The sequence below is a fragment of the Idiotropiscis lumnitzeri genome, chromosome 6 (assembly GCF_059441095.1).
Source record: "Idiotropiscis lumnitzeri isolate Australia: NSW breed Sydney's pygmy pipehorse chromosome 6, RoL_Ilum_1.0, whole genome shotgun sequence".
NCBI classification, from domain to species: Eukaryota; Metazoa; Chordata; class Actinopteri; order Syngnathiformes; family Syngnathidae; genus Idiotropiscis; species Idiotropiscis lumnitzeri.
In genome coordinates this window covers 11390137-11406875 of record NC_142396.1, presented here as the reverse complement: position 1 = coordinate 11406875, position 16739 = coordinate 11390137, and the positions used below count along the sequence as shown (strand labels likewise).

Genomic DNA, 16739 nt, shown 5'->3' with positions numbered 1-16739 from the left:
AGGGGGGGGGGGGGTTTCATACCTCTTCAGGTTAAGTATTTGAAGAAAATGGGGAGGGAAAGATAAATGGAGAGCGCTGAAATGTATTTCATGAGGATCAAAATGATCGCTACAAGTTTACGTTTTAGCCCCGAACTCCCAAAAGATTTACAGATGATTTAGGAAACATTTTAGTTGGACATGCAATTAGACAGAATACTTTGCCTGGAGTAACTCACCATACAGAAAACAAAGGTATAGGATGTGAAACCGCCAAAGGTCTGTAATTTGGAGAGATTAATGAACATGAGATAATTCCATTTTGGTCACTGCTTAATGAACCTGTTAATCCTCTGACGATGGATTATAAAAAAGAATGTGTGGTTATGGGTGTGGGTAAAGTTGATGGCTAATTGTGAGCGAAATGCAAAATACGAAAAAAAAGGGGGGGGTGACCAGACTGTTTTGACCCATTTTAATTACTCCCCGCTCCAAAGAGTCACATTTCCTCTGTGTTTGTTCTAAGATTTTGTTGCACAATCATTTCATTCGAAGCTTTTGTGTAACTCTCAATGCGATACACACCAAGAGAGCAATTTTATCCAGCTGTGCAGTCGCACATTGAAGGGCATTTAAGAATACGGTAATCCCCCTCATATTCACTGTTTACTATCCCCAAATGTCGCGATTCACCTTTTTTCCGATGGAATGTGCTCCTGTCTACAATATTCACCGAGAAACTCAACTATTCTCATTTGTTGGGCTTTTTCTGCCAAAGCTATGTAGAAATAGGAAAGTCGTGAAATTATGTTGACGTGATGAAGTGAAGTGTGTCTCAAAACCAGCGTTTGAGTGGGCTTCAGATATGTCAATGCTCAAATGAGGTGGGAAAATATTATAGCCTGCCACAATAGTTGCTCACTGCTCGACATTCTCTTCATTGTTCTTTCATAAAAACGTAAGAAAAAAAGTTCTGTGTTGGCTATTGGCATTTCCTTTTACTTCATTGGGGAAAATGGATTGACCATCACTACTTGTCGAACCAAATGGAACGACACGACTTGAAATCTCACTTTTTAAATTGCCCGCCTTGCATTCGGCTTGTGTGTGCTCTCTGTCCACGCGAGGGTGGCAGCGCTGAGAAGCTAAATAATTACACACCTTAACCATATCTGCTCATCTCTCTGCAGAGCTCTGAGGGGGTGAGAGTGATGCGGTGCGTGGTGTGATGAGATCATTAGGCATGAGTGAAAAAGCCGAGGTCAACACCGGGGCATTCTATGTAATCATCTCACTTACATGCACCATCAGTGTGTGGAGAATGTGTTTCTTTTCTTTTTTTTTTTCTCACAAATCTCACCTCACTGCACTGAGTGTGTGTGTTTGCGTGTGCACGTGTGTGTGTATGAGAAAGGGAGAGAGAGAGAGAGAGAGAGAGAGAGCGCCACACACTGACTAGATGCTGCTGTCTCCCCTGTGGGCAAATAGATGCGAGATGACATGCTCGCTGCTTCTGTACTGAATGTTCACTGAACTTTGTGGCGAGAGGTTGCCACTAAAGAGGGTTCAACCACAGGTTAATATACACACAAACAGCAAACGAGAAAAAAAAAATGCACAGCCAGGGATTATTAAATACTGGGATGACTGACAAATCCGCCGTTGCTGTTAGACCCCTATGCCCACCCCCGCCTAAAAAAAAAAAAAAACTTCCTGTGCTCCTATTGAGGTGGTCATCTGTGTGACCATATTGTTGACTGTTATGTTAACTCGAAGACAGTGTTTCCCAAGCATGGGTCAAGGGACTCCCAGGGGTCGGTCAGCGAGTTATTTCACAGGGTACACAGAATAAATTGCCATTAAATGACTGTCGTTATATTATAACAACTGGGGATCAGTATCTTCAAATTACACCATATGGAAAGCGCTTTGTTACAGCTCCAGCTGTTGTGAAATGTGTAATAAAAATAAAGTTGTATTTTATTGTATAATATTTGCATGGAAATCATATTGTATGAAAATTATAATGGGCATGGGAATTGGTATTCTTTCAATCGAGATTTCTTAATTTTAAATTCAAAAAGTGAATTTATGATTTAATATTGTCAAGTTTGGATATTAGATTTGCTTGAAATGCACTCGCTGCAACTGATGAACTTGCCCACTAGAATAACTGCAATTTGGAATTTGAATGTATTGTTGAGCATTCTCTGGCATTTCATTTGACAGAAAAAAAAATAATAGGGATGTTTTATGATCAATTTCAAGAAATTTTAGAAGTCAAAGTTGAAATAATGGAGTTGTGTGCTTATATTTTCCAGTCATAGAAATGATTCTGATGACTTTTGAGTTGGTGCATATGGGGCGCAACACAAATAAAACAATTATAAGACAACAAATTCATTGGGTCCATTAAATTGATATGATGTGACATCTCTTCATGAATAAAGTATTTTTGTTTTAATTTAAGCGGTATCGAAAATGAGATGACATGACGTTATTACTACAAGAATAAAGTCCCATTTTCTTCCCGAAGAACAAAAGACATTTTTTTGTTGTTTTTTTTTTAGAGAATCAATGTGTCTTTTCAAGAATAGGTAGAATATTACAAGAATAAAGTTGTATTTTTTTTAAATCGACTTGCTACAATAACGCTTGATTTAATTTTTGAAACCAAATATGTTCATTCAGAAAAATCTGACTTTATTCTCATAAAATAAAAAATCTGAATTCGTTATAATCCAACTATTTTTTCCCTTGGAAATAAGTAACGTTCAAATTTCTCTGGCATTCAGGGGTAATATAGTGATTATGTTGAACTAGCATTGGGATTATGAAGTAGAACTTTCTCTGGCTCAAAGATTCCAAAAGATTGTTGTGCGGGAAGGATTTAACACACTTGCTTTTTTTTTAAACCAAATCTCACTGCTTTCATCCCTGTCCAACACACTGACCTCTAGTGGTGGTTTCTTCACATTGCTCCAATTTCTCGACCGTGACATATAAATCTTGAATCCTGGCAATTCTCAAGTTTACGCTTAACTAGTGAGATTGCATTAAAGAAAATCCCAGACTAAAGACGGAACACTACAAGAAATGAATAAATAAATAAGGCACGATGATCAAAATCAAATAACAAAAGTTGTTGGATTACATGAAAAAACATTCAGCAAAAAAGTCATTTTACAGGATTAAAGTCAAAATGTTACATGAAAAAACTTCTTTAAAAAATGATTGGTTCAATTAAAATATTTTATACATAAAAGATAACTAAAAATTAACTTGAACGCTGAAAACTGTACTGAGCTTTGACACACCCCTCGTTCAAATCCTCATTCATATACGACAGGCTAATTTTCATCAAGATAATTAATATTTTTTTTCGTGATTTACTGAAGCCAATTTACTGTTTAAATTGTGACAAAATTAAAAAAAAAACAAATAATAAAAAAAACATGCTCAATATAATGGCATTTTTCAGAGAGAGATTGCCTTCCTACTCTTTTGTTGTGCTTGTGATGCTTGTTTTTCCTCCCATTTTCCTGCAACGTCTTTTATAAATCATGTCCTTGATGGACAAACCCTGACAAATATTTTCTGTCACGGCAGGAGGCCTCAACAATGGAGCCATTCGCAATTGTTGTTGGTTTTTTTTGGAGGGTGTGTGCGTGTCGTACTGTCAATCCGAAGGTTCACGGATTTTCACTCAGAATTGCTTTTGTGATTCCCCAGAGCAGAACACAATGGGCCAAATATTTCAATGATAGTTCTGGAAAGTTGAAATCACGGTTCAAGGGCGCTCGCGCTCGATTTTACAGGTTCAGTACGGAAAATTTGAAGACAGAAAAATGATTTTACTTCAGTAGATCAGTTAAAACGGGAAGGTTATATTTTCTCATATATGACACAGCAGAAACTACATTACAGAAGGCTGTAAAAAAACAAAAACAACTGTGCCACTCTTCCAATTGAACCACCACTTGAAATTGAAACACTACAATTATATAAATTTACTTGGATATAATTTACTCAATTATTTATAGGATACATATTTGGAACATTTTTTTTTTTTGGGCGGTGAGGGGGGTAGATGGGTTCACCTGAGGGGTTGAAGGCCAGGCAGGCTGGCCGGCCACCTTACTGGGAGTCAAATCAGAGGCGCTCACTTGGCACCTCATGCCTGACTGGCCCATGACCCGCAGGGGCGACACCCATGTCTGGGTCACGTACAGCCCATTGACCTACTTAGCCACTGACGAGTGTGCAACATTTTCCCACGTCTTTCTTGTAGAGCTGTGTTTATTTTTACGATCAAACTGCACAGCCACTCTCACAATGTACACTTCTTTAACATTTTTCAATGTGTGCTATTAAAAGTAGTCTTTCGAGACCTTCACATTATTACAGTACATCTTTATTCGTCAGTGAAATTTTTTTTTCATCCTTTTTTATCCTTATGCAGGTGACCATTAAATGTTTGTTTTCATTTTTATTAATTTTTAAAGGGGAAGTCTAGCCAAAACAATTTCTTGACAATTTGTTCCCGACATGTCTAAACAAGTTATTTTGATTTATTTTGCATTTGTGGAATGTGAATTAAGCAGCAAAATGCACCTGTTTTCAATCCATTTTAGGGGAGGCCTTTTTTCCATAAAATGTTTGACTTGACTTCCCCTTTAAATTATCTGTATTAAAAGTAATTTTATATGAATTTTAATACAAATTCAAATGCAGATGTAATTTGCTAAATTTAAAATTCGATTTCAATTTTAAACTTCAATTTAACATGGTGTTTTCAATTTAAATGCATTTGACTTGATTCTCATTAAACTTATGATTTATTTCATATTAAAGTTATTACCTGAGCAATTACATTTGTAATTAAAATAATAGTGTTTTGTATTTAATTTGAAACATTTTTAATTAGATTTTGTATTTATAATTTTTCCGTTTAAATTTAACATTTACACGGAATTACAAAAGTGAATTTGTTACAGATTCACTATTTGTAAGTGTGCCAGGACTGTGCACATTTTGATCCTTCAGGACTGAATATTTCTCGTCCCTATCTGAAGAGCTGTTAAATAAAATGGCATACTTCTATACCTTGAATATTAAGTCCTTGCATTCCATCTGAAACCAACATCCAATTACCTTCACTACGACATGCATTGGGTCACGTTTTTGAAGTTGCTGCTGATCCTGGAATCAAACCACATGTGCGCGCTCACATGAGGAGCTACTCATGAGAGCTGACATGTGATCTCTGGCGGGTACGAAGACGCACGCAGCGAGAAAAGTGGCGAAGGGCCACTTGGAGCACATCAGCTGCTTCCCTTGTTGTCACCCGCTTCATTGCAGCCCGCCAGGCACCGCCGTCCGAGTCCAGTGCACAGCACCAACCCCCAACCTTCTTGTGTCCCCCCTAATGGCCTTTACACTTCAATGTCACTCCTCGGCTTGCTTGGAATAAAATCACTGAATAAACATAACAGGTTTCTATGACTTGAGAAGTGAAAACATGTCAACATTAAATTTCAGTACAAAAATTAGGAAGATGTTTTATTTTATAGTATTATTGCTAAGTAACACTATGTACAGTTTTAAAATTAACAGTGCACTTAAAGACGGAAGAAAATGCACTTGAATAGGCAAGGCAGCTTTCGTGCATTATGCGCGTCACATAAATCAAAGTAGAACATTTAAAAGCATTTACAAAAAAAAGTTACTGAAAAAAAACAAACAAATAAAAGTCGCTTACTAAAATGACTAACAGAACGTATAGTGCAAGAACCTGATTTTGGACAACATTATTTTAAAAATGCTTTGGAAGACTAATCATAGATATGGCAAAATTAAAATAGAATTAATAATAAAATGAAATAAAATTATCCTGGATTTAAAAGCACTTTTACAGTTGGCACCTCTGTTGGCATCATATTCCGTTTGCGTGCAGCATAACAGCTTAATGCCACTTCACCATGTTTGCTATGAACTCTCAGTTAGTGTGACAATAATATGGCTGACAGGTGTCGTGTGGTTGCATGTGTTTAAAACAAAAATGTAAAATCATGTTACCTTCATATGTTTAGACATGTCGAGTGTGGTGTGCACTTGCGCGACGTCTATTAGCTTATGCGACACGTGGCAAAGTGCGTCGTTTGAGTCTGTTACGGCGGAAAAGCGCCTCGTTACCGCTGCGTGCTGTGCAGCTTGACCAATTACTTTTGACGCTGAGAGGACGTGACATTTGTAGGCTCTGCACTGGCAGTGGCTGCGCAAGTTAAAAGATGCATCGTGCCTTTTTTTTTTTTTTTTTAAATCCCTTCCGGCAAATAATTTATACGGTGCTTCAACCCCAGGGTTTACTCTTTGAACTTAAAGCTATAGGTACCTTTACACATATGCACATATTAGGGCAAAATTTGCTCCCTCAACATGAGAACATTCATGAGGAAAAGAGGTTTTGATGGCAATCACTAACACTCTCACCACATGGGTTCTGTTTACATTCATGTCATGACATTAATAGAGCACTAAAATACGGAATGCATGCAGTGAAACATCCGAGTTGCACGTAATTGCTACTGAGGAAGTACCACATTTAATGCAAAAAGCTTTACATATCCAGCGTCATTTTCTATTACAGTATAACAAATCTTGGGTCTCCACAGTATATGACAGATGTGATCAATATGCACCGTTAATCCCACAATTTATATTTTGTGGGTCTAAAACAGTAATTGAAGTTCTTGATATTTATGGCAAGCGTTAGCACAACAAAGCAAGCAAGTTGTTTGAGCCAAAACAATTTGCTGGGTTGTTTTTACTTATATCGTTATAATTGGGGGATAATACGAGGAACGATGAGTTGAATTAGTTCAAACTCGCGGGAAAGTCCATTTTTACAAAAGGAAAACTTAAAATATTTTGTCAAACTGTTTAATTTAAAATGTGTTGCCTTGAAATTTGTTTTTCAGTCAAAATTCTTTTACTTTTTTTAAAACTGTGGAACATTTTTGGTTCCTCGTCCATTTCGACATTCATCATCGTAATCATCATCAGAATTTTCCGCATATAAAATCAGTGAATGAATATTTGTTTATTGAATTCGGCAGTGTTCATTAGTTTACGGACTAAAACAAAAGGACCCTGTAAAGTAAAATCTTGAGACTTGTTTCTAAATACATTTAACATGTTTGACAATACAGTCGACCCCTGCGGATTCACCTATTCACTTATTTTTTTTCCCCTTGATATTTTTTCAAAATTATTATTTATTTAATTTTGGTTTCCTAATTTTTATTCCTCTAGTCTGATTTTAAATGTATTACATTTTTCAGTTTTTCAAATGATTTCAATTCTTTTGCTTTTAAATGTTTTGTAACTGTGTTAACTGTGAAGCACATTGAGTTACCTTACGCATGAAATGCACTTTGTAATTGAAAGCTGCCTTGTCTTGCCTCATACCAAAATGGTTTGCTTCCTTTTCGATTTAAAGTATGGGTCCTTGAGAGGTTCTTGTGTATTTGGTATGATAACCGATTATGTATAGATCGAACGATTAATCGATTATCAAAAATAATTGATTAATTGATAATTAAATAATTCTCGATTAATTGTTGCACCTCTACCACATACGTACATTTCATGAGAGAAAAAGGAATTATTTAAATGACTTGTGTCTTGCAATTGATGATATGTGACGTGCCTGTAGCCAATGTTCCCTCTAATTTTTCATGTGTCTGAGCAGACACACAAGCTCCCTGAGCAACATCAGATGTGCACGCTGTGGCCACACACCAGTATCACGCCTGCAAATGAATTACATGTAGTGGAAACCCTGCCCATAAATTATCGAATAGTAACAGCATTTAATGATTAATATATGTCACTAGAATATGCACAAATCTGATTTAAATTTGACCTTATTGTCCCCGTCTGTCCTTCTTGCTTCTCCAATGCTTGTACACATTGTCCAGGTTGATGACTTCCTCTGCTACTTGCGTTGACTTTATGCGCATCAGCCGGTCCAAATGTGCCACTTCAAGACGATTTCTGGATGCTGTTTTGATGCGATTCATTAAACTGAATCCTCTTTCACAATCTGCACTGGAAGCTTGAAATGTAGCACAAATATCCACAAGCTGTGAGATCTCCTTTAGCTCCTCACATCTCAGTGTTGCAGCAACCATATCTGAGAATGTGTTGATTGACCCCCGTTTAAGTTTTTGCTTCATTATATACTTGAATTCAGCATATTGACTGTTAATGTCAATATGCTGCGGGTGGTGGAGAATGGTCTTATACTTCTTTGCCAGTGTGGCAATGTCTGCTGATCCATAGTCAAAACTGATGTCTGAGCTCAGTGCTTCAATGTCAAATGCAGACCACTCCTTTAATTCATCCTCTGGAAAACGAGCATCCATGTGATCAACGAGCTTGGTAATGAAAAAGGTAATCTCACCAGTATTTAGACAATCAGCTGATGAGGTCCCCATTGCCTCTTTGACACGGTCACTCCTCTGTACATCCTTCTCCCTCAAGTATTGGGAACGCAACTTCTCAATCTTTGCTCTAACGCAACTTCTCAATCTTTGCTCTAGCAAAGCAGTGTCCTTCCATCACAGTCAGGTTGCGTCTTTGTAAAGTAAGGCAGAGTTGTGCCAGCTCACCTAAAACATCTCCCAGAGCAGTGACAGTACTCCGACAGCCATTCCATCTTAAAAGAACCACATTTCTTTTTTACTTTGGCTTGATGAGTGGATGCGTCACTGACCGTTCGTTTTGCCATGATAAGGGGTTAGCATCTGCGTCTCTTAACTCCGCTGCACTGTTGTTAGCTAGCTAACCTGCACGGCGCGTATGGGCAGGGCACATTCGCGACGTTCTGCTCCGAACTGTACACGAACTGTACGGCATTATTGGCTGGACACCTGTCACTCATTAAGTTACATTGCAAAATGGTACAAAATATATATATATAACTGGTCTAATTAACTAGATTATATCAGTTCTAAAATTAGATATTAAGTAATGCGTTTCTGTTTTATTTTATTTTGTGCGCTGCATAGACGTTCTTGTGCGCTGAGTGTGTGCAAGCAGTGCGCGATTGCGCACAGGCTGTAGCTGTATTTTACGGCAACATGGACTCCTATCAGTGAGGCATGTCGTTCATGGTCACGTGCTGGCTGTCACCATGGAGCAGATTACACGCATATAAAATCAGACGTGGGTCATCGGAGGCTGATTGTTAAAGCCTCCTTTCCTCTGCTGAGTACATGTTACCTCTGTGGCAATTTGTCAAACACAAACATTTGCACGCTCCAGGAATCAAGTGCCCCCTGGTGGTGATGTAATGGAGCAGAAAAATAGATTTTGATTGTTGCGTGCCAGCCGCCGGCACTCACGCATCACTTTGATTAATTTGCATAAGAAGGAAAACAGCCTGTCAACAAGTCATTTGTGGCGAGCCTCAAATGACCTTTTCGTTGGTTTTCTTCCAAAAGCTCAGTGCATTCAATGAGAACCAACGCTGAGGCATCCATCCATCCATTTTCTATAGCGCTTGTCCTCATTAGTGTTAGCTGCAATCTATCCCAACGTTTTCATTTTATGAGCTAAGGGGGATAAACCCTGGACTTGTTACCAGAGCTGAAATTTGAATTGAATTTTCAGGAGGTGCCACACTTTTTGTTTTTTGCCGTACCAGAATGAAGTGTAATTGTACATCCACTACATTGGGTGGCAGTGGCACCCTCATTGTCAAGTAATATAAGAATTGTTAATGAAGTCCCATTTATATTTCTATGTTTGGTTCACCCTAATAAGGATACAATGTTTTGCAGAGGTGGACTAATAACAATTTTATAGACAAATGTTAGCAGTGACTGGGGGCGGGGTGTTTATTTTTTTTCTTTTCCTGGTGAGTGTAACAGAAAATAATTGAGAAGCATTGAACTGGCGGTGGAGCATAAACTGACAAAATGCATCTGCCGTGTTTCAAACAAGGTTATTAAACGGTTAAAATTAAAATAGAAAATAAATTTTTGTTAATAAAGTTCAATAAAAATTAAAATTGCCTGAAGCTATTTTACATTTATAAGACAGACTAAAACTAACTATATTTATAGCAAAAATGACCATTTTCATCTTTCTCGATGATTTTTTTAAAATTATTTACCTTCAGGGTTTATCTTAATTAATTAATTTTAATTAACTAAATAATTAATTTTAATTAATTTGTATTTTGCTTTGACTGGTCGGCTGTACAGAAGTAGAAACGTCATTTGGGAAATGCAGTTTTCTTTGTTACATAATACTTTTTATGACTTGTTTTTAAATCTTGAACTCAACAAATACGCTATATGCTCAAGTCCGGTCCTAAAGAGCCCCTATTTAGCCCGTTTTACATGTTTCTCTCCACAAACACACCTGATTCAAATTGGGGAGGGAATTCTGAAAATAAGGAAAAACTAAAACAGCCTGGATGCGGGGCCTTGAGGACTGGACTGGGGCACCCTTGTTCTATATATTAAAACTAATACTAAAACAAATATAAACAAAACTGAAATGAAGCATTTTCAAAACATTTGAACTGTCAAACTCACTCTAAAAGCTAATCAAAACTAATGAAAAACCCCAAACTACTACAGCCCGGGGTCTGAATCCGAGACCTCTCGATTGTGGCACTTTTTCCTGAAAAGCGTAATCACAAAAACTGCTGCTGTTCCTCAGTTCAAATTGCTGCAAAGTCCCAGCATGGATGAATAATCGCTATCACTGTGGGCACACAAAAGAAACACACAAAGGACAGGAGTGTCCAGCCAGATGTTTTTTTGACTTTGTGATTATGTCGGGAGGTCAGCGCATGAAAGGGAGCCAGAGCGGCCATTTAATCCCATCAGCAGAAACTGCATTCCCGTAATGAGAAATAAATAACGCGAGCATGCCCTCAGATTAAACAAAACAGTTAGGACCATTAGATCGTTTTCATTGCTGGCATTAGGGCAGCGGATCAGTTTTTTTCCCCCTCGCGTAATCCAACAAAGTAGGTCAGTGTCTATTGAGTATTAGTGCTGTGGCTGTGATCCTGTTGTTTCAGCTTCAGGACATGGAATTAACCCCGGTGCTGGCTAAACTGGATAGGGCAGAGGTTACTGGTAGGGTAGCCGGAGGGGGGTCGGGTGTGTGTTGGGGGGGTGTCACTTCAGGCACCGTTGGATATCTGACGCCCAGCGACTATTTGCTTCTTCCCATCAGCTAAATGACATCTTAATGCTCTTCCCCGACACTCATTTATACTAGATCTGCATTATATAAATTGTATTTTATTTCGAAACAACTACACAGGGGATTATGCCCCTGTGATGACGCCATGCTTTGCTTGCTATTCAAAAGGAAAATGTACTTTAAGGCTAATTTGATTTAACTCGAATGCCCATTCATGCTCATTTGTACAGTCCCACCTGCATAATGAACTCATTACCATCCGGGCATTCTTTTCTAAGAAGTTAAGGAAATGTTTCGACAATGTGTTTGCATTAGCCAAAATAGCCTGCATAAACTAGCCTGCATCAGTGCTTCTCAAACCAGGTACCATAATATTGAAGAAGAAAGTTGTATTGGTGAAAAAATGAAAAAACAACTTCAGGATTATTAAAGGGGACGTCCACCCCAAATGTAAGATTTTCAACAAAATGTTCGATGTGCCGGCGGCAGTTGACTGGTTAGCACGATGGCCTGATCGTGGGATCAATCGCGGCTCTGGCCTTCCTGTGTGGAGTTTGCATGTTCTCCCGGTGCCTGCGTGGGTTTTCTCCGGGTACTCCGGTTTCCTCCCACACTCCAAAAATATGCATGGCAGGTTGATTGGACACTCATTCATGTCTAACGCAAAGGAGCCCGCCCTCGTCTACTGCTCGGCCAACGTCAAGGATAGTTCGGGATACCATGAAGATTTGAGGTGATGCTACTTGTTGAGTCGAATATCTTTAGGACCTTTAGTTCCCTGTAAGACTTTTAGACCCTTTCAGTGGCAGGCTTGTGTTTTTCCAAAACCTGTCACCGAAAACCTTCTTGCTCACTGCTGCTACACAATTTCCTAATTTAACTTTGAGACTTTTTTTCTGTAATCTGTGCTTTGTCATTGTACGGTTTTGCCTTAGGCTTTTTATTCATCCTGCTTTTATATTTAGGTTTTAGCTTGACTTTCATCTTTTCATCCAATCCTGTTTCTAATCATTCTTTCTCTCAGTAAAGCCCTGTGGATTTTCCTTGTGTCTGAATCTTGTCATACAAATAAACTTGCCTGGCTTTGCCTTGCTTACACTCTTTGATAAATGTAATTTGGTGGTGGGTGACGAAGTGCTGCCTCCATGAATGAAAATACTATCATGGGGATTGATGTTGCGCTCCACTGTTTGCATGTTGCTTCTGTAGATGGAGTCTGTGCGAGCAGTGACTCTTCTGCATGAGACGGGACAGCCCCCTCAAAACAGGCTTATTTCTGCAACGCTTTAAAAAAAAAAAAAAATAGAACAAATATCGTGCTATAAATATTGATCCTCGGTGCATTTACTATTTTTTTTTTTGTAAAACATCTCCCTTTATGCATTCTTTTTTTCGTGTTTCTATTGCGGGATCGCTTATTTTTTTTCTTGGTACTTCCAATACGGTTCACGCCGAGAAAACGCAAGTTTCTCTCAACTGAGCGATTCCGTCCTCAGCTGGCCAGCAGAGTAATCAGCGAACAGCAGGCCCGTTTAAGATCAATGTCCTAAATAACCACACCCAACGTGATGATGTGGGAGAGGGGGAAGTCGCAGATCATGGCGGATTAGTGCATCTTATGTGCTTTGGCAGTTGAAGCCTCCATGCGTCTCTTCTTTGCGGGCGCGCGCACACACAACACACCACACACTGCTTGTTTGGCACGACTGCTCTCCTAATGTGGAAGCGACTATATTGTGACAGATCAAAAGCGAGTGGCAAGAGAACACATCACAACTGCTGTCATGTAATTGAGAGAAAGACATGACAGTCAGACCGTGAACATTTTAAACTATGCTGTTGCCCCAGAGAGGCCCCCCCAAAAAGTCAAGTTGCTTTAATGTCATTTTTAAAGAGCAAAAACAAAATGTAGTGTTAGAAGTTCTGCTTACCTGATACATGGGGTGAGGAACGATGCCAACAGGGTCTAGCAATAATGGCGAAGAGGACAAAATGTGATGGCTATATAACAGGAACTTATATCCTAAGTTGTGGACATGTCTGTGTCTCGGGTGCCTAATTACAATAAGAAACCAACAAACACTTCAAACACTGTAGCATTTGAAGAAAAAAACACCTCAGCTCATGAGCACGCTTGGTTATCATGGTGACCAAGGGTGGAGCTATGGCCCTGTGACTAGGCAAGCAACTCCTTTTTTTGTAAACGAGCCCAAGGTTTGAATTGTAGGGTAAGCGCAAAAGGCCCAGACAGCCAGACATTAGCTCTCGTGGAGAAGGAACTGAAGCATCAAACCACTGAATTATTCGGTGTATAAAATAGTTATTCCTGGAGTTCCTGCTCGCACACTGTGAAATTTCCTTGTGAATTTTGGTTGAGTGTCATGTGACAATTTGACATTGCAACAGAATTGCCATTATTTCCAAAGGGGGGGAATGTATTTGGCAGGTTAACCGATCACCATCCTGTAATAGATACCATACATAGACGCATGTTGGCGTCTCTTCATGTGTGTAATTCTTGTGGTTGTTGTCTAGAAGATTTTTATTTATTTCAATATTTTAAAAGTTTCAGATACCTGGGAACCATTAATCTAGTCCATGTTTCTGTTGGGACTTATTTAGAGACGGACCAGTGAGCCATATTTAAAGAGGTGGAACCATTTGGTACTGTTATTTATGCACCAAGGAGATAAAACCCGCCCAAAAAGTTAGAAGAAGAAGAAATGATTCTTCTGTTAGACTATGACACAGGCCACATGAGCAACAGGTGAGAAATATTTGGCTTTTCTTGTTGAGCATGTCAAATAGTGTTTTTTGTAGTGATGGTGAGATGAGGCATCAAACCACTACAGCCAATTGGTTCGAGAAAGGAATCATCTCTCAAAGTTGCATTGTGCACACAAAACCACCGATTGCGGTCTGAAATGAATCCCGTGCGATAAATGGGGGTTCACTGTACATTCATATAAAATAAGAACAATACTACACCCGCAAGATAAAGTAGTTGCAAAGTGTTTGATTTTGACCTGGGAAAGGGTACTTGTGAAAATGTAGCAATGACACAGGTGCTTTCTCACTCTAATATAGTATTGCTCACATCCTACTACTACTACTTCTGCTGTGATAATGGATGAGTCCCACTGGGCTTACACTCATCCAATCGCGTAAGAAACGTCCAAGCCGGCAGTGATGCCAGTGAAGGAATGTTTGACGGCATTGGAAGTGACAGCAGCTGCTCTCTCTGTCCTCGTGCACTAGTGATTCCAACACAGTGACCAATCTCCTCCTCCCCCAAGAAAGTCCTTAAAGCGCCAGATCACTTTTACTGCAAACGGATCCCTCTCGAGCCCCTTGCACTTTCATTAAACGATTTGATGTCTTGAAACCTGATAACGTTCAGAAAGTATATTGCCTGTACAGCTAGTGGATGCAGGTACAAATGTGTCTGATTGAATCTCTGGCAAGTGTGCGTTGTGTAGTAAACGCGGCCTAAATATAGGGCTTTTGACACGTTTACCTCATACGCCCCAGACAGTGAGGAGGCGTACGAGAAGGCAAACAGAGGGCCGAGGAGACCGGAGCTTGAACTGTAAGGAGAGAGAGAGGGAGTGAGTCAAGACGGTGAGTAAGAGCATGCAGATGTTGACGTCATACAGGGTCAGAAACAGGATAAACATGGCGCAGTAGCTTTTACAAATTGCACTTTTTAAGAAGTTAAACATAGCTATAGTGTTTGTTCAATTATTAGGGTTTGGAAACTCGCCAGTTTCTGTGGCGTAGAATAACACTGATGGGGATTAAATTGGGTGGACATGTCCGTCATGATAAGATGAATGAAAAAGTCTGAAGGAGCCTTTTGTGAAAAATGAACAGGATGTCAGCCATTTTGGTTTGAAGCGCGACTTTGAGGATTTACCATGAAAAGGAAACAACAAAAATTTGCCCCTCGCATCGCTTTCTCTGATAGACTTAAAATTGGGTGGATGTGTCTGTTGTAATAAGACTACAGAAAATTCTCAGGGAATTTTGGATAACGTTGAACAGGAAGTCAGTTGTTTTGGTTAGAAGCCTCATTAAAGAGGATTCGGTATGAAAAAAAAAAGGATTACTCAAGAAACTTTGCTCCTGACAGCAGTTGAAATTATTTGCATGTATGTATCTTCACAAAATACACGTTTTTGCAAAGTGGAACATGCACACACCACACAGATGGGCACGAGCCAAAACCTCTGAACTGCGAGGAAGAATACGTCGGTCATGACATCAATTAGAATATTAAATAAGAAATTCATCATTTATCATTCTATCGTGAGTTGAACTATAATTTGGACTAGGCGAGAAATGTCTGTGTGAAACTCTTAAACTACACTAATGCCAACATTCAGTTGTAATTTGTATAATCAACAGATTTATATTTTTTCTAAACATCTCTATGAATCCAGGTGCATCTCAAGATAATTTCCGTTGTCCACCCGTTTCCACCATCTTCTAATGTATTGATGGACCTGTGCATCAGCATTTGTAATATGAATTTGTAAAATGACATTTATGTTACATGCCTGTGTCTTTGCAGTCTGTTTTTTTTATGTACTATTCTGTATTTTTAGTGAATATAGATGCAGTCTCACATGCTATGTTACAATATCAACATGTTACTTGTCAAAATGTCTGTAATGCTTTTGATCGCTCAAACACTAGGTATAAATTAACAGACCGTATAGAGAAGTAAGCTTGAATAGAGAGAGGTCCTTCACTGCATGGTTTGCAAACGCAAGTAGTCTGGTGGCAATCTGAGCGTAGTAGGTGGTCTCCATCCTGCAGAGGGCAGTGAAGACACACGGTACAATGTAAAAGTAGCACTCAGTGTGTGTCCTGCATGTTCTCGAATGTGGAGAGCAGAAGGACACTCCACTGCAGTTCACGCATACGTCTACAAAGGCATGTGTAATCCATCAACGCTTTTATGGAGCTGCTGACCTTCTTGCGTACACTTAATGACACAATAACCCGACGATGGTGGTGTTAAGTTTTGCTTCATTTTATGCCCATTAAAAAAATTGTTGCGACTGTGTCTTAGGCTGTTGGCGTTTTAAGAAAATCAGTCCATCACAAGGAAGGAGCAATCGTCTGATATGCTTAAATTCTTGTCTAAAGTGAGCAAGAGAAGCTGATGTATTGCTGCGAGTAGAGAAACAACTGAAAAGGAAGGCCACAATTTTTCTTTGGAGCTTCTTTATGAGGATTCCACGGAGAAGGAAAAAAATGCCTCTAATAATAGTTTCACTCATCAAAGTGAAATTGGGTGTTTTTTTTTTTTTTATAACTATACCATATAATGTGGACAAAGCATGTCATCAAATGTTGATCATTTTGAGGATTTCCAATCAATAAGGAAACCCAAGACCAGTTTAATCAATGCAGAATTGGGTAGACATGTTGTGCAAAACCAGATGCACAAAAACATTTAGAAAGTGAACAGCAAGTCAGCCATACTGGATTGAAGCAGCCATTTTGGGGCAATTCCAGCG

At 39.0% G+C, this 16739-nt stretch overlaps 1 protein-coding gene and 1 long non-coding RNA gene across 3 annotated transcripts in view; one reads left to right on the top strand and one right to left on the bottom strand.

The window, feature by feature from the left end:
- lysmd4 (LysM, putative peptidoglycan-binding, domain containing 4) overlaps positions 1-13197 on the bottom strand; it is a 42229-nt gene extending 29032 nt beyond the window's left edge. The window contains exon 1 of the mRNA XM_088299567.1: positions 13143-13197. The gene's annotated coding sequence lies outside the window, so the exon portion shown is untranslated. The remainder of the gene's footprint in view (positions 1-13142) is intronic.
- Positions 13198-13838: 641 nt separating this feature from the next.
- LOC148335226 (uncharacterized) overlaps positions 13839-16739 on the top strand; it is a 112856-nt gene continuing 109955 nt past the window's right edge. For both annotated transcript variants that reach the window (XR_015844159.1, XR_015844160.1), the window contains exon 1: positions 13839-13978. This is a non-coding gene — a long non-coding RNA (uncharacterized LOC148335226). The remainder of the gene's footprint in view (positions 13979-16739) is intronic.